The following is a 19,132-nucleotide window of genomic DNA, read 5'->3' on the forward strand; positions in this document are numbered from 1 at the left end:
TCCTTACAGAGACCTCCTGCTTCCTTGCCCCTGCTTTGCTCAAGTCCTCTGGCCCCTGCCAAGCAACTGAACCCCACAGAGGATTCTGTCTGCCACCTCAGGTCATTCCTGACAGCTCCAACATAAAGTTCTCCCAAAAATCTTTAGCTCCTCTCTCTCCTGGATCAAGAAAGCTGTCTGAGGGGGGGGAGGGGAGAGAATGATAGTTTAGGAGAGAGAAATAGAAGGGATGCAGAGAAGGGAGAGTTACCGATTGGAGCGGGGGAAGATCTGACAAAGGAGACATTGACATTCTGACTGGTCTCTACCCATCTGGAATCTCAAAGCCCCCTGTACCTCCTATGTCCCTGTAGAAGTATGGAGCTGAAAAGGAGGAAGGGAGAGAGAAAATTATCTTTCTATTCAGATCATCTTCATTTCCAAGCCTGATCCTACTTTCTATTTCCCTCCTGTAGGTTAGACCATGGACCAGGTGCAGGGTCTCTCATCCCACATGCGCCAATGATGCCATCTTCATAGACACAGAGAATTGTCCAATACATTGGCAATCTTTCTTCCCTGTAGACTGATTCCTTACAAAAACAGACATGAGGTTGAGTACATTAGTAACAACACTGCCCTGTTCTCTTTGTCTTTTGAACTGATCCATGATCCTTGGACGTCTTGATTGCTAACTTTCCCAGTTGCTGCTTCTTTTTTGTTGGGGTTTTTTTTTTAGGTTCTACTTCATTACAGGTCTCTGACAAGGATGACCCTGTCAATCATAGTCCCTATCCATTGGCCTTATGACTTTGCCCTTTTTTTGTAGGACTGGCCCACCACCCCTCACACACAAGTTCTCTGCCCTCCTCTGTTTCTTGTGGCCAAGTTCTCCCTTGAAACAACTGCAGAACAAGGAAACCCTTTCACTCTTGAAACTTGTCTGGATAGGCCTGGAGTAGAGCCCTGAAGGATTCCCCAGTCATTGTTCTTGACTGTGAGTAGAGATTGTCCTCCTGGTTCTGCTCACATCCTTCTGCCTTAGTTCCCACAAGTCTTCCCAGGTCTCTGAGTTCCTCCCCTTTAACCTTTCTAAGGTCAAGTAAATAAGCATTGAGAAAATGGCCCACTTTTGCCAGGCCCTGCTCAAACCTCCTTTGAATGCAAAGTTCCTGTCCTCGAGGAACTTCTATTTTAATGGGGAGAAGTCATATCAGCTCTCTCCAGTATAGCTGGGTGGCATCCTGAGAGAGAAGACTCTAGCAGATTTTTTTTTCATAAATTGAGATTGTAGTTGAGATGGGAAGGAAGCCAGGAGGCCCAGGTGAGGAGGAGGGGACGTTCTAAGGATGAGAGACAGTCATTAGAGAGGTACATGGCCCTTTCTGATCTATTCAAGATGGTGACTGGTCCATAGGGGGCGGGGGAGAGGGGTAGGGGAGATGGACAGGGTTGTCCTTTCTTTCACAGATGACATAGTTACTTGTAACTGTGTCTTTTTAGAAAAATACAAACTTTTTTGTACATGTATGTATACATAGATGTGCATGTGTTAATGAATGGGCAGGTAAGTGTGTCCCAGAAATAATAGCTATTTATTTATTTACTTACTTACTTATATTGCATATACATATATATGATTTATAAAGCACGCTTAGGCACCAGGTCCTAGGTTAAACCATTTACATTTAATATCCAATTAAATCCTCATGACCATTCCATTTTAAGTAAGCTAAGACATAAGTAAAAATAAACTGGTTAGTAAACAGATCACAGTTTTTGAAAAAAGGGAAAGGACACTTAAATTTGTAAAAGGACTTTAATGTAGAATTTGTACTAGATCAAAGACAGTCCTATTTTCTTTATCTGTTAATTAGCACCTATGAAGCTCCTACTATTTGCCTTCTCTGTTGGAATGAAGAGGAGGGCATGAATAGTTTCTTTTGAAATAAGGGGAAGGGAAGTCCTCAAGGAGACTTTCTGGACCAAAGAGGTATCGGTCTGACTCCTGTTTTTAGATTACTTCCCGTTCGATTTCTAGGGGATCCCAATAGACCTCCTTCCCTTATCATGGGAGGACATCTGGAAAGCCACTAATTCCTTGCAGTCTGGATAATAAAAATGGCAGACACTGGGTAATAAAAATGGGAGACTCAGGGTGTTGAGACTCTCTTAACTGAAACCAAAGGATGAAGGAGGAAATAGCAGGCTATCCCACTAGACCTAGAGCCCTAGAAGGCCAACTTGTCAGAATAATAAAGGCTGAGAAAGGAAGTACTTTGTGCCAGACCTGTATAAGATGTGAAAGGGTAAAGCTACAAGGAATGAAATTGTCCATAGTCCAATGAACTTACATTCTTTTTTTAAACTTTCTTCTACCTTTTGTTCAATTACAGTACTTGTTCTGGCTCACATATGTTTGGCTTTCGTGTTTGTTTATTTTTAAAATTTATTTAAGGCAATGGGGTTAAGTGACTTGCCCAAGGTCACACAGCTAGGCAAATCATTAAGTGCCTGAATCCAGATTTGAACTCAGGTCCTCCTAACTCCAGGGCCGGTGCTCTACCTACTGGGCCACCTAGCTGCCCCCCAATGAGCTTATATTCTAATGGAAGAAATGAGTACATATCAGAATATATATAGATGGCATCAATATGAGAGTGAATAAATTCAAATAAAGGAAAGGGACCAGGTGCGCAGGGCTTCAGGAGATAGGGCATGGACAGCTGGAGGTAGTGGACATGACTTCATGCAGAAGATGGTGCTTGAGGTGTGAGAGTGATGCTTCAAGGTGCAGGGAAGGGGGAGTGAATTCTAGGTAAGGGAGACAGGCCATGCAGACAATGGTCCCTGGGTGAACCCAAGAGAAGGGCACTGGGGCTGGATGTCAGAGGACAGGAGGCTAAGTAGTGTTCAGAGAGACTGGAGGGAGACCTTGGAGCCAGTGGGGTCAATGTTTCCAACCTTAGGAGAGGGTTGATATTTTGTCCTAGAACAAGATGGATCCTCTGGTATTAAATGAGTGGAGCTGCTTCATAGTCACCTCTGTTCTTAAGAAAAGTGACTTTGGCAGGAGTTAGGAATATGGACTAAGGTGGTGAGAGACAGGACCCTGGGCAACCAGAGAGGAGTCTATAGAGGAAAGGGAAGAGAAGGAATAAGCATTTATTTAGTCCCCATTGTGTACTTACTGCTTACAAATTGTAGCTCTTTGGATCCTCCCAACTACCCTGGGGTTCAGCTGCTGTTTTATTCCTATTGTACCATTATGGAGGTTAAGACCAAGGTTCAGTAAAGTGACTTGATGAGGGTCAATACTTTTCTGAGGCTGGATTAGAACTCAGGTTTTCCTGATTTCAGGTTCAGCCTAGCTCTATTTACTTTGTCAAGTTGATGCCCCTTTCTTAAATACCAGACACTGGATAATTTTTTTTCCTTGAAAATTCATTGAGACCATCCTCCAGACTTGTTTGTCTCAGGAGACCAAAGGCTCAGGCTGCTGATTTTACTCCCTAGACTTTGTAGGAGTAACATCCCCAAAGAGCTTTACATCTACCCAGATGCTTGGCTGATGTGATTGAGCCCAATGGGAGCCTCACTGATCTGAGTGTCCTCAGCAAACTCTAAGCATTTAATAGAATAGAACTAAAAGAGAGAAAGTTGAAATTAAGAAGAATTGCCAGACTTCCTGTAGAAGGTGGGATTTGTCTGGAAGTCAATAGAAATGAAGACCATTGATGTCTTAATGATGGAGGACAGCCAGAGAACATACCCTGAAAGGACAGGTGAAGTGTCTTCTTCTTGGAGTCAGAAGGAAGCCAGTGTCAATGGAGCAATGAATAATAAAAATGTATGAAGAAATAAAGCGTAAGAAGACTGGAATATCAGTTGATATCTAGGTCATGATGGACTTTTTCCTTTAATATAGAATTAATAGTCTTTTGTATTTGTTTGGGTTTTTTTGGCAAGGCAATGGGGTTAAGTGACTTGGCCAAGATCACAAAGCTAGTTTATGATTAAATGTCTGAGGCAGATTTGAACTCAGGTCCATGGGCGATTGACTTACCACCTAGCTGCCCCTCATAATGAACTTTCAGTGCAAGAGAAATTGTGATCCTGGAGCAGGTGGGGAGTGACTGCTGTTTATTGAAGAGACCTGAAATTTAGGAAAATTACTTTGCCTGACAAATAGAAGACGCATCGGAATGGGGAGAGGCTTGAGAGTGGCTGAACTGCCAGCAGGCTCCTGTAGTTGTCCAAATTGTTCACAGGGGAGAGAAGACACATTGCTAGGGAAAAGTAACAGACCTTGGCCTCACATTGGATTCGAAGGGAGAGAATGGGAGCTGCGAATGATACATAGGTTGCTGGGAGCTTAGTGTTGCCTTTAATAGTAAGAAGGAAGAAAATAAATTCTCCTTTGGACACGGTAAGTTTAAGAAAGCACCAGCATAAAGTGTTGAAGACACCTTAAATGTTAAGAGTGGGGTAGCCCAGGTTGAATGGCTTCAATATAGGAAGTAAAATAAGGGGCAAGGTATTGCATTAAGAGTGATTTAGGTAGTCAATGTTCAATCAATATTAAGCATTTGTTATATGCCAGGCCATGGGCTGGGGTCAGAAAAATCAAATTTAAAGTGAAAGGCAGGTTCTGCTCTCAATTTTCTTATAATCTAGTGCAGAGAAAGAATTTATAAAAAGGAAGAGGTACAGGGGCTAGAATAAGAGTTGAGATGTTTGAGTTAAACTCTACCCTTAAATGGACAATTGGAGTTCATGGTCCCACCCTCTAATCACTGAGGCAGAGAGTAGTGATGAGAGGCGGGGCCAAGATTAATGAGATTTTACTGGATTAAGAGTTCATCCCAATAACAGCTTCTTCGATGCAGGGCAGACAAGTCAAAGAAGTCCCAAAGGTAGAGAATGAAAGGTATGAGTTGAGCTTTCATTAAATGAATATTTGAAGTTTGTGGTGTCACTCATTACTGGTGAAGAATGGATGTGGGAGGATGAAGAAGGAAAAGAAGTTTGGAATAGGAGTAAAAGAAGTTGAGAAGTTTCTGTTGTGAGTTAGGTAATCTATTATCAATCATCAGCAGAACTGCCTTCCTATAGGAAGAATTCGCCCTGTGAATAAATGCTATGAATTATAGAATAGTATCTCCAGAAACTACTGGGAAAAAAATGTTTGCAAATTCTTGAGAATCACAAAAAAGTAGGAACTGACCAATTAATTCTTTAAAAATTCAGAAGACATCTGATAGAAAGATGAAGTATGGATTTCCAATAGAACAAAAAGAAGAAATCAAAAGGATGAAAAAGAATTGTATGCAAATGATACAGAATTCCTCCAATATAATAGAAACTATTAAAAAATCTGAGTCATGTCATGATTATGGAAATGGAAGAAAATGATACAAAAGACCCTCAAGATTCTAGCTCATTAGACAAACAAACATGTGTCCTTTAGTAGATCGGAGCAATAAAGGACCTATCCCAAGCATCATGCCTTTTCTGATCTGGTCATCCTCTCCTCTTTGTTGTTTGTCATTTTGCTTCAGCATATTCTCTTACTTCTTGTTCTCACAATTTTCAGACTTTGAGACATATATTTAGATCCTTTATTTCTAATGAGGAAACTGGTCATGTCTTTCTTAGAAATTAGACCAAATCCTAATCTTGTTTTTTGTTTTGTTTTGTTTTATTTTTCTTTTTGCAAGGCAACAGGGTTAAGTGACTTGCCCAAGGTCACATAGCTAGGTAATTATTAAGAGTCTGAGGCCACATTTGAACTCAGGTCCTCCTGACTTGGGCCGGTGCTCTATCCACTGCACCGCCTAACTGCCCCAAATTCCAATCTTGGATAAAAAATATATTCACTTTATTAATCAATTAAAGATATGTCCTTTCCCCTTTTTGGTTATTCATATATATATATATATATATATATATATATATATATATATATATATATATATACAGATACTATCAACAAATGGGAGAAATCATAAAGCAAAGACATACAATGCTTTTACTATGACACCATATCCAGAACTATCTCAAACCCTCAATATAACAATTTTGTTGTTTTTGTTAGTCATTTTCAGTTTTGTGCAACTTTTCACAGGCCCCTTATACCCTTTTTTTGAAGTAATTTTTTCTTTTCTTTTCTTTTTATAGGATAAATATGTAGATCAAAGTCTCCTGGGTTTTATTTCCCTTGCCCCCTGCAATCTGATTCTATGGATTGGTTGTAGTCAACTGTACTCTGAGATGTTATCAAGACCAACTTTGGAACATGACAAAATTGTTGTTCTGTATTAAAAAGATTCAAGCTTTGCTGTAGTTATTTAAAGAAACAGTCCTCAGCTCCCCAGGAATATTATCCTCATGGATGATATCTTTCCTTTGTCAAGGGCCAGATGGATGGGGAAGAAAGAAAAGGGTAAAATGCTCTTTCTGTATAACTGTGGTTCATCTCAGAAAACAGCATTGCTCATATGAAAAAGGAGCTTTAGAGGCCTGTAGGAGGTAAAACATTCATGTCCCTTGGTTTGAAGCTATGGATCCATGAAGATTGTTTCTTTCCTTGCATCCCTGGAAGGTGGTTTGAAGGCTGCTGGGTCTCCTGCAGTTTTGGGAGCCTGAATTTGAATAAGCTCCATTGGTGGTGGCTTCTGATTATCTCTGAAGCATTGGACACTGAAACCTGAGTCAGATTTCTAAAGGATTCTTGATCCAAAAAGGTTCCATTTTTCAAATGAAGGTTTCCATGCTGCTGATGTCTAGGCCAGATCAGGAAGTTGAAGATCCATGAGAAAGCTGACCTCTGAGCTTTTGCTTGGGAGAAGAATGGTGTATATGGCTTGGAGTAGACTGGGCTGAAGCAGTCAATCTATTTATATTTTGTAACTTCAGTTTATAGACATCCTCTGCTACCTGGTGGTAGTTTATTTCTTCTGTGATGAGGCCTTTATGGGGCGTGTATCCCTCATCTCAGCTCTGCCCACTGCTCAAAGCACTGGATGCTCTCTTGTGTCTATTTTGTAATTAAAGAAATCATGATACTTCACCACTGGGACCTTGTTCATTTGGTCACTGAAAGCTGAGGGCATTACAAAGTTATTTTCTTCCTCCTGAATCTTAGAAAACTTTTGGTACTTCTGAGCTGGAATGACTTGACTTTTTCCACAGAACCTTACTGCTCATTTCAGATGAAGACGATGTCATTGCTATGTGATCCTCTAAGACATCATCATCATAACTGAATGCCCAAAGCTTCATTCCAATTGGCAAAGTCATCTTGCCTAGAAGTCCACCTGTACTGTGCTCAATAGCAGGCATATCTGGCTCTCTGGATAAAGCCATTAAAGACTGTGATCCAGGTGTTTTTTCTAGATAGATATCCAGAATTCTGATTCCCATGGTGAAAGGCTATGGGAGTTATATAGATAGGACAAAGATGTCAAAAGAAAAGATTCTGGATCTAGGGACGAAACTATCAAAGAGTCCTAAGTGACTGTCATTCAGAGAGGTTCTATAGACAGCTGGGCCTACATGAGGAGGGGAACAGGACGGAGGGAAAGGATGGGGGAAGAGACCATCTATAGGCTGAGGATCCAGCAAGGACAGGAAACTGAGACAAAGAAGACTCCAAGGCCCTGTCACTCCCTAAGCACCGAAGCATGAGGCAAAGCGAAGCCATGACTCAAACAAGACCCAAATGGACTTCAGCTAGCAGAAGTGTAGTGAAGCCTTATGTGGGTTTTCTTGTCAAAGATCCTGCCTTTTCCTTCTCTGACTCATTTTTTGATTGAGAAAACTAAGGTAAACAGTGTTAAGTGACTTACCTGGAATCATATAGCTAGTTTGGGGCCAGATTTAAACTCAAATTCTTCTATCCTTTGTTCTATCTATATGAATAGATAGCTTTTTTTTCTTTGCCCGGAACCAGAATTATATAACTCAGCTCAGTCTAGACTCTAATTATTAAACATCTGTAAAGAATGCTGTTCTTAGGGAGAAACTAGGTGGTACAGTAGATAGATTACTGTCCCTGGAATCAGGAGGACTTCAGTTCAAATCCAGCCTCCGACACCTAATAATTGCCTAGCTATGTGACCTTGGGCAAGTTACTTAACCCCATTGCCTTAAATAAATTAAATTAGAAAACTGTTCTTGTTTACATCTAGCTAAGATTTTATTTCAGCCTCCTAGGAAATACATTAGATCTTTTATTTACTCTCTAGACAGAATACAAAATATCTGCTACAATCTCACCAAGTTTTCATGGAATTTTCTTTATAACGTATCTGTTATGACTGTTCTGATGGGGAAGAAATTTCATGTCACCTTCTCCCTTTCTCCCTCAGATACCCTCACATATTTCTGAAAGAATACATAATTTCTCTTGTACTTTAAGGAGAAGAATTTCCAGCAACACATTTCAGAATTTTAATCCAATTATGCAAATAAAAATGCTTTTATCATATTCCATTGAGTTTCTTTATGACTGCTTCTATGTGTTGGTTCTCACACTTATTAAGTAGATTGCCTTTGGGGAAATCCAATCTCTGTATTTCTATTTCTTACTATGAATTGATGAGAGTTGGACTTGATGAATTCTGAGGTCTCAGCTCTAATTATTTTTGATGATTTAGAGGTTGGTGACTTTCAAGGATGTGATTATGGACTTCACCCCAGAGGAGTGGGGCCTCTTGGACTATTCTCAGAAAAAGCTATTCAAGGAAGTCATGGTAGAGACTTCCAGGAACCTAATCTCCCTGGGTATGGATACTTACCCTGGTATATCTGGAACCAAAGATCACAGCAGTGTGGAAGAATCTCAAAGTTGAAAGTCATCTCAGAAGTTGTATCTGGTCAGATCTCTCCCTGAACATGAATTTTCTCTGCCAAATCTCTGAAAACTTCTCAGGAAGATTTTTCCCTGGAGAAGTGAAGGGCTCCCCACTCTGTCCCCAAATATGCCTTTTGGGGCAGCTAGGTGGCACAGTGGAGTCAGGAGGACCTCAGTTCAAACCCAAATATGCCTTTCCTCTTTAGATTAGATCTGATCTTTGGTCTTATTAATATGTTTAAAGATGTAGCTCCCTGCTCCAAGTCTTACTTCAGAATAACAAGTGCATCTCTGTTCTCCTTTTAGACCTCCCCAGAATTCCAGAAAAAATGGTGGGCAAGGAAGAGGAGGCAATAATCATGTATATATATATATATATATATATATAATTATATATATATATATATATATATATATATATATACCTTCTATATGTGAGGTTCGGTTCTCAACATTCTTTACTTATGTTATTCTTATAGCAAGCCTGTGAGCTTGACCGTGGAATTAAGTTCATTTTTACAATTGAGGAAACTGAGGCAGACAATTTATGTGACTTGCCTGAACACTTTGCTAATGAGTCTCTTGTGACCCCATTTGAACTCATCTTCCTGAAGCCAGACCCCAGCCTCCCTCCACTGCACTACCAGATGCCTCTCAATGTCTGGATAATGGAAACTATGAAATCAGCCCTTCTTCTGTGAAGGAAGTTAAAAACCCAGAATTTTCTGATTCCAATGTGATTTCCAAATGATCTCCTTTTCATCCCCTACCAAAGCTCCCAATAATTAATACTATGGAAATCTGGAAGTCCTGGGAACCATTCTGACCCATCCAGCATGTCCCTTTCCCTTCAGAGAACTAAATTAGAAATATCCTTCCAGTTCCCAAAGAAGATTTGATCTCCTATTTTGAACAAGAGAAAGCACCATGCATGCTTGAGTGAGAAGACTTAAGAATCTTCTGTCCAGGTGAGGGAGGTGAAAGCTGGTCCAGTGAGGGCTATTATCACAAGAGGTAGCAGCTATTATCACAAGAGGTAGCAATGTGATCCTTGTGAAGAGAGTGGAGACTAGAAGAACTGACTGATAGTTCTTTATATTAGACATTCTTTAGCAGTGGGATCCTGGGCAAGTCACTGACCTCAGGTTCCCCATCTGTGAAATGAAGGGGTTGGATGTACTGAGGATGGATGGATAAAGTGAGGCTTCTTTGAATATTCAATATTTTCAGTGAAATAAGAAGCCAACTTCTCAGGTGAGAGGGTAGATGAAGATGGGTAAATTAGGGAAGGAATGCAAAATTTTGGAAAAGCTGCTGCGATGAGTGGAATAAGGAGATGTCAAAGGATTATCTTGCTACAGGGAAGCCCAATTATCATGATGTTACCTAAAGTTATAGTAGAGTCAGACAACCTGGCTTCCTATTTTCTTTTTCTCCAGTAACACGAATAGACATAAAGACCAGTGTCCTACCCAGAAGTCTTCCAAGGCTGATGCTCACAGAAGTCATCAATCCAAATTCCTTTCTGATCTTTATGGTCCAGTCTTTGTCTCCATTGATCCATGCAGGTGACTGGCACCCTCAGTTTAGTGATACTTGGAGGCAGACACTCCCAGGTGCCCCATAACAGGACTCCTCAGCAGCCTTTGTGACCTCCAGTATGCTTCAATCTCATCCCCTTAGAACAGGAAAAAGGTAATTCCTTGTAGGTAATAAAGTGAAAAAAGAGAAATCAGGATTAGTGCCAGAGCCTATACATGACCAACACACAGAGAACTGAGGTAGAAGTGAGGGCCTTGTTTGGACCCAGGCAGACATTCAATAAACAATAAAGTGCCAACTATGTTTTAATCACTAAGCTAAGCTTTGGGGATCTAAAGAAAGGCATTGAACAGTCCCTGATATGTAGGGCCTCACAATCTAGAATCCAAACAAGGAGATGATTTCAGAAGTAACAGATGAGACTCAGTATTAGCTGATCCACACAAAAGAAAGTATTTGGGGGTGGAACTCTATTAAGTTCAACAAGGACATGAGTAAATACTGGGAGAGAGAGAAGAATGGCAATTCAGTAAGGAAAGCAAAACTGAGGAGAAATAATAGTGATCACAATTAAAAATTATGTGGTCCCTTATATATGTCCCAAACTTTGCAAATATCTCATTTGATCCTGATAAGAATCCTAGGATAGTCACGCTGCTAATAGTAGATGGTGCTATCATCCTTTTTTTTAGAAGTAAGGACACTGAGGCAAACAGAACTACTGGAACTGCCCAAGGTCCCACTGCTAGCAAGTTACTGAAGTAGGACTGGAACACAAGTTTTCTTGACTTCAGGGCCAACACTCCATCTGTGGTGCCACCAGCTGTATTTAGATTGATAACCAGAACACAGTGAAAATGTTTCTCACTCATGGAAGACGTGGGAAATGGAAAGGGAACTTCATAAGCTATCTTGCTAAGAATTAGGAACTTTTTATTTTTGTTCTCTATGGTCAATAAATTAACATGAATTGCTAAATAGCAGACACAAAATTCATTTTTCTATTGGCTAAGAGTAATAATAAATATTCATGTAACAATATTCATTTATACAAAGAACATTTGTAAGAAAAGAATCTTGTCAGATGTACATTTCTTCATTTTACCATTGGCACACTGGCATACTCTAAAAGTCTTCTGAATAACTGACCAATGCTGGTTATCAATTTCTTTGAAAAATCTATCTGCTATGGAAGAGTTTGCATGAACTGATGCTGAGCGAGATGAGCAGACCCAGAAAAACACTATACACCTGGGGTGGCTAGGTGGCACAGTGGATAGAGAACCGGCCCTGGAATCAGGAGTACCTGAGTTCAAGTCCGGCCTCAGACACTTAATAATTGCCTGCTGTGTGGCCTTGGGCAAGCCACTTAACCCCATTTGCCTTGCAAAACCCTAAAAAAACCACTATACACCCTAACAGCAACATGGGGGTGATGACCAATCTTGATGGACTTACTCATTCCATCAGTGCAACAATCAGAGACAACTTGGAGATATCTGCGATGGAGAATACCATCTGTATCCAGAGAAAGAATTGTAGAATTTGAACAAAGACCAAAAACTATTACCTTCAATTTAGAAAAAAAAAACTGATATCATATTATGTAATTTTGCTGTCTCTTATACTTTATTTTTCTTCCTTAAGGATATGATTTCTCTCTCATCACATTCAACTTAGCTCAATTTATACCATGGAAACAATGTAAAGACTAACAGATTGCCTTCTGTCAGGGGTAGGGGGAGGGAAGCGAGAATGGGGGGGGGAATTGTAAAACTCAAAATAAAATCTTTCTTTAAAAAAAATTAGAAAATTAAATAAAATAAAGATAAAATAAAAATCTATGTGCTCGACTGAAGAATGTAACAAAGATGGAAGTTCAAATCAGAGAATAGCATAAGGACACTTTTTGTAGAACCCTTGTGATCATCCATGATAATTTCTAGCTGCTTTGTAATGCACTCACAGGTTTCAGAATGGGCATCTAGATGACACAGTGGATAGAGCACTGACCTTCAAGTCAAGAAGAAAGGACTTCATATCTGGCCTCAGACACTTGCCATTTATTAATTTTATCTAATCACTTTAACCCTGATTTCCTTCCGTCCAGGGCCATCTCCAGGCATCCTGATCCATATCTGGCCACTGGACCCAGATGGTTCTGTAGGACAAAGTGAATCTTGTGACTAAGCACAGCCTCTCCTCACTCAAATCCAATTCACATGCTTGTCATGGTCTTCTTCCAGAATGAAGGACAAACATGGTTTTCAAAGAGTCCACCATCTGAGCAGATTTTTGTAACTTCATGATCTGGTGGTAAATCTGCTGATGTAATGTGCTTACAAAGTATTCTGGGAATATGGGCACTACTCTGGTGCAGTGACAAAAAACAAATGACCATTTATGCATATATATATATATATATATATATATATATATATATATATATATATGACCATCCACTAGGAACTGATTTTTACATGGCTTTCAAAACTTTTGGGCTGCTAGGGAAGAACTTGATGGCAGGTTGAGAAATGAATGAATATGTTGCACTTCATCAGACATAGTCAGAGTTTGATGTAACCATTGCCTGAAGTTGAAAAGCATTGGATGCCTATTTATGAGAGTTTGGAATCATTGCCAAAAGAAAACTATTGTGCTTGAAGCATGTTTATGCTTGTTTCAAAGGAAAGTATCTATTTTTTAAAAACGTATTTCTAACAAAATTGGGTAATTATTTGCTGTTCAGTATTCCATTACATAATATTTTAACTCCTACTTCTTATGAATCCCCGCCAAGGGTTCATCAATCACAAAATAAGAATGGTTGCCATACATTCAATAGTGAAGCATGGTATTCACTTCTAGAAGACTGCCATTTCCTGACAGAAGAATAATAGATTTGGAATCTAGTATAAGATGTAATAATTTTGACATTGGAAATAGATGGACTTTTTAAAATCATGTTTATTAGATGGCTTTGGTTTTTCTTTTTTTTTAATTAGGGAGTAGAAACATTTAAAGATGCATTTTTAAAAATAAATAATGACTATCTTTAAAATAAGGTGAATGCACAATCCAAAGTTGGCAGTCATGATATAGTCTTAGACATGAGAAGAGAAAAAGTAAAATAAATGGGATCACCAGGAAATTAAACTATGTTAATAGACATAATAGGCCTTCTGGTTGAACACCTAGTATATGCACCTCAAATGGCACAACAGTCATGATAAAAATCTGGGATAAAGAGAACCTGAGTTACAAAGTTCTAAGACAATCAAGGTTAGAAATTGCCAATAAATAGATTGCTGACTTCTTAGTAGCCAGGGATCCATCTGACAATCTGAGCAGCTCTTCTGATCTTCAGGGTCTGTATTTATGATTGATTTGAGTACCCCAAACTTGTCTGAATATGGAGAGTACTGGATAGGAAAATGGGCATTCAAGTAAAGGCTACAGATACTTAGAAGCGCTGTACCTTATCTAAACCCCAAGCAAAGATCTAAGACTTCTTCACTTAAAAGACTTCCTTACAGCAGAAGTCAATGGAAATCCCTAAAATATGCTGTCATAGCTACTGAAGGAAAAAAAAAAGATGTAGAAATATAGATGAGCATTAAGATGGAACATAATTTGCCATTCCTTTGCCATGTTTTAATGTTTATTAATGAATCCTGATACCTGGTGACCCTAGCCTTCTATTCCAGTGAAAGATATTGGTTCAATCCCTATAATCAGAGAACTTTAAATGAAGTCTTCCCAAAGAAGCTATTTTTTCAACAGCTTAGTACAGTAGATAGCACTCACCATTTTTATTAATCACAATGAAAAATTTACTATGGAATGTAAGTGTAGCATTAAAAATTTACTATGGAATGCAAGTGTAGCATTAAAATCCAACCAAATTTGCACTTCAAGAATATCTGCACTCAATTTTTTTCGTATATTTCTCATACTTTTCATTTGGAAATATCTCCTACTATTGCAGTAACATATCTAAAGTGATATTAGAGAAATACCATCATTGCCCATTGCAATTGGACACTTATGTAATGCAATGGTCTATTCATACATGCACAAATTCAAACAAGTGAACATGTAATAATAAAATAATTTTTCTTTAAAAAAATAGAATATGAATTGGTGAAAAGTTATCTAGTACTACGCACACAGAGCATGCCGAATCACACAGTCTGAGCACCAGTCTCGACTGCAGAGTTGTTGGTTGGGTCCCTCAACCATTCTGAGCTCATGGCCCAAGTTGTGAATATAATGAGAATACTGTGTCAGGTTTATCTTGAAGTTCCAGTGTGATTGTATATGAAATGCTTTGTACATTTATTAACTAATGAACTAATGAAATTTTCAAATGATTGAATCTTTCCACTTAAACTTGATGGCTCTTCTCTTTCCCTAGGGAAGTAGATAATAGAAAAGTTAACTTTATGTCAGTATGTTTTTTGTATACATATATTTATATATAGATGTGTGTGTGTGCTTGTGTATACACAAGCATTTGTTTTTTATTTCCTTCAGATGGAATGATGAGACTTAAAATGAGGAGGTCTACTGAAGTGAGGAGGCTGAGCATTTCTGCAGAACAACCATGGCAACATAGATTCATGAATGATGGTCACTACAACTGCAGTTTGAGAGAAATTTGTGACTCTGGTATTAAGAGAGAGAAGACTCATTATGAATTGGACAGAAATGTAAAGAGTTTCAGGCAAAATTCAGTTCTAATTCATTTTAAGAAAATGACCTCAGGGAATGACTGTTCTCAGGATAATAAAGGTAGGGACTATTTAGAGCTGGTTAAGTATAAAGTATAAATTTATCATTGTAATCAATGTGAGATGGCATTCAGCATGAATTTAGATCTAATTAAACATCAGAAAAGTCATTCAGGAGAAATGCTTAATGCATGCAATGGAAGTGATAAGACCATTAGTTGTAATTCAGAGCTCATTGATAACCAGAAAATTCAACATGGGAAAACATATTATGGCTGTAATGAATGTGGTAAAGCCTTTAACACCAATCTTCCCCCATTCACTGTCAGAAATTTCATACTACCAAAAAGCTACATAAGTGTGGGCTGTGTGGCAAGACCTTTAGTCAACAGTCATCCCTTATTTCCTATCAGAGAATTCACACTGGTGTGAAATCACATATTTGTCCAGAATGTGGTAAAACTTTTACTGCAAAGTCTTCGCTTATTATACACCAAAGAATTCACACTGGAGAGAAACCTTATGAATGTAGTCACTATAGAAAGCCTTTCAGATGCAATTCTAATCTTAGTGTACATAAGAGATTCCACATTGGAGAGAAACCTTATGAATGTAATCAATGTGGACAAATTTTCCAATAGCACTGCAAACTTTTGGAAGATGAAAGAATCCATTCTGGAGAGAAACCTTATGAATGTAATCAATATGGAAAGACTTTCAGATGCAAGTCCAGTCTTTCTACATATCAGTTAGTCCACACTGGGAAAAAATGTTATGACTGTAATCAATGTGGAAAAGTTTTCAGGAGGAGATTTGGTCTTGCTATACATCAGAGAAGCCCTATGAATGTAATCAGTGTGGAAAGTCTTTCATATGCACTTCTAGTCTTGTTGCTCATCAGATAGTCCACACTGGAGAGAAACCCCATAACTGTAATGAATGTGGAAAGACTTTCATGGGCAGGTCTGGTCTTGTTAAACATCAAGATAATCCACACTGGAGAAAACCATATAAATGTTATCAATGTGGAAAGACTTTTGGCAGAAGTTCCAGTCTGTCTGTACATCAGAAAATTCATACTGGAGAAAAACCTTATGAATGTAATCAATATGGAAAGACTTTCAGTTGCAGCTCCTTTCTTGCCATACATCAGAGAGTCCACACTGGAGAAAAACCTTAAAAACTTGTTTACTGTGGAAAAACTTTCCGATAGAATTGTGCTGAATCATGCTGGAGCTCAATATGATCCCATTTGTGATGGTAGATCAATATTCAATCTATTTTTGTGCTAAAATAAAATTCTAATCTGCCCTTACTCTTAAGTGAGATTTGTTCTCCTTTTAGAATAGTTGTGAGGGGTGGCTAGGTGGTGCAGTTGATAAAGCACTGGCCCTGGAGTCAGGAGTACCTGGGTTCAAATCTGATCTCAGACACTTAATAATTACCTAGCTGTGTGGCCTTGGGCAAGCCACTTAACCTCATTTGCCTTGCAAAAAAAAAAACCTAAAAAAAAATAAAATAAAAAGATAGAATAATTGTGATTTTTGACCCTAGTCTATAGGTTTTTTAAGAAACGAGAGCTGGGAAAAGTCTTAAGTCTTTGTGATGTTCCATTATATTAAGTTTAATCAAGGGCATGAGGAAATAGACATTTCTTGTGTATGCATGCATGTGCACATATGTATTTTTATTTCATTGTGAATTTTCCAATAAGAAATCTAATATTGATAGGTTTCTTGAAAGGCACTCTTTCTAATTTTTGGATATGACTTTTAATGTTCATTTTTGATGTAGCATTTGATATAACTAGAGATAACAAACATAGACCGGAGCGGCATTAGAAAGCCTGAAATTCAGTGAACAACATCAACACAACTGGAAGGCTGGAAAATGAGTAAAAACAACTGAACAACCAAAAGGTACGGACAGCTAAGTGACGATACTGTGAATAGAGCAGTGGCCACAAGACCCCATTTCAGATCCAACCTCAGATACTTAGAATAGGTGTATGATCCTGGAAAAGTCACTAAACCCTATTGTTCTTAGCTTCCTCTTCTGGAAAATGAGCTCCAGGAGGAAATGGCAAAGTACTACAGTGACTGCTCAAAAATAAAGCAAAACAAAAAAAATGAAGTCAAGAATTTGACAGCGAGGTGATGAAGGTCTATCCCAGGATGGTGGCAGAGTTAGAGAAGAAAATGGGAAATTGAAGAGATTCGTGTGAACCTTGGCAACCAGGAGGATGATGGTAATGGGCAAGTTCCTTTTGTCTACATTGACTTTCTCTTTGTATGTGTGTTTGTGTGTGTGTGTGTGTGTGTGTGTGTGTGTGTGTGTGTGTGTGAGAGAGAGAGAGAGAGAGAGAGAGAGAGAGAGAGACAGACAGACAGACAGAGAGAGACAGAGAGAGACAGAGATTCAGAGACAGAGACAGACAAAGGGACAGAGAAAGTATAAACAAAAAGTTTGGGAGGGAGATGAGAGGTGATGCTGGAAGGGCAGAATATTATTTGGAGGGAGAACTCTGGTTCAGGGGTCAATGAAAGTCTGATTGATCTCATCCTATCTGGGATATCAAAATCCCTTCTATCTCGTATGTTTCTGTAGAAGGATAGGGCAGAAGAGAAGGAATAAGAGAGGGAGGGAAGTGGTCTTCTTGTACAGGTCATCTTCATTTTGAAGCCTGACCATACCCTTCTGCCTCCCTCCTTCTACAGGTTAGAGACTCTTCCCAAAGGGAAGACCCAGGGCCAGGATGTTTGTAATTCCTGTGGGACCCCACTCTCTCTAAAAAACTCTCTGCAGGTCAGTCTCCTGCCTAGGAAGAGAAGTTAAAGAAGTGAAAGACATATTCATCTCTGAATTACTTCTCTATCTTTGGTTCAGTCTGGAGAGGTCCAAGGCCTGACCCAAGGAAAGGACTGGAGACAGAAGGAATGGCCCCTGGGATCTGCAGACCCCCACCCCAGGTGACTACACTCTGCCACAGATTTGACCCATATCTAGGAAGGATGCCATCTCTGTAGACTCAGTATTGTCTATGGGACTGAAGTCTGTCTTCCCTATAGACTGATTCAATGAAATTGAATACAGTAGTAACAACACTGCCCTGCTCTCTTCTTCTGCCTTTTGAACTGATTCATGTCCCTTGGGCATCTTTGACCATTAACTCCTACGGTTGCTGCCTCCCCTCTGTTTTTTAGATTCATCCTCATTACAGGTGACAGACAAGGGTGGCCCTTTTGGTCATTAGTCCCTATCCATTGACCTCATGGCTTTGTCCTTTTTTGCAGGCCTGGTCCACCTCCCCTCACACACACGTTCTCCCCCCGCCCCTCTTGTTTCTTTGACCAAGCTCTCCCATGTAGCAACTGCAGATCAAGGAAACCCCTTCACCCTTGAGCCTTGTCTAGACAGGCTGGGAGCAGACCTTGAAGGCTTTCCCAACTCTTGTCCTTGACTATGTTGTCCTCAGAGGAGCAAAGATTGTCCTGGTCCTGCTTATGTCCTTTTGCCTCAACTCTCATAAATCTTGCCAGGTCTCTGAATCCCTCTTTATTGAATCCAGGAATGGGTTTCCCTCTTGCCCTATTGAGTAGTGCTTGAGAAATTTAATGGAGAAAAGGAATCCTCATCTTCATAGCAACTTCACCTCAGCTACCTCAAATAATCCACATACTCCAAGGAGATCCCAAAGGACTCTCAATCCTTATGGAAACCATGCCACCCTCCTTTCTATAGGCCATACCCTATGAAAGGCCTACTCTCCCTATCACCTGCTACTGGAGTATGCTCACCCCCTATATTTTCCTTCAATAAACAGTTTTACTACCAATTCACCTTTTGACCTTTCAGACAAGAGTGTCCTTTGGTCCCAGACAATATAGGTATGTATCTCTATGTCTACATAGAAATATTGATACATTTATTTTTTTACATATATATGTGTTTATGTTAATTTGTGGGCAGGTGACTGCCCCTGAGAATAATAGCTATTTGTTTTATACACATATACATATAC

The 19,132-nt window shown here is 39.3% G+C and overlaps 1 pseudogene; it reads right to left on the reverse strand.

Moving 5' to 3' along the window:
* Window positions 1-6,493: 6,493 nt before the first annotated feature.
* Window positions 6,494-7,347, reverse strand: LOC141509160 (putative monooxygenase p33MONOX; annotated as a pseudogene).
* Window positions 7,348-19,132: the final 11,785 nt, after the last annotated feature.

The sequence above is a fragment of the Macrotis lagotis genome, chromosome 1 (assembly GCF_037893015.1).
Source record: "Macrotis lagotis isolate mMagLag1 chromosome 1, bilby.v1.9.chrom.fasta, whole genome shotgun sequence".
NCBI classification, from domain to species: Eukaryota; Metazoa; Chordata; class Mammalia; order Peramelemorphia; family Peramelidae; genus Macrotis; species Macrotis lagotis.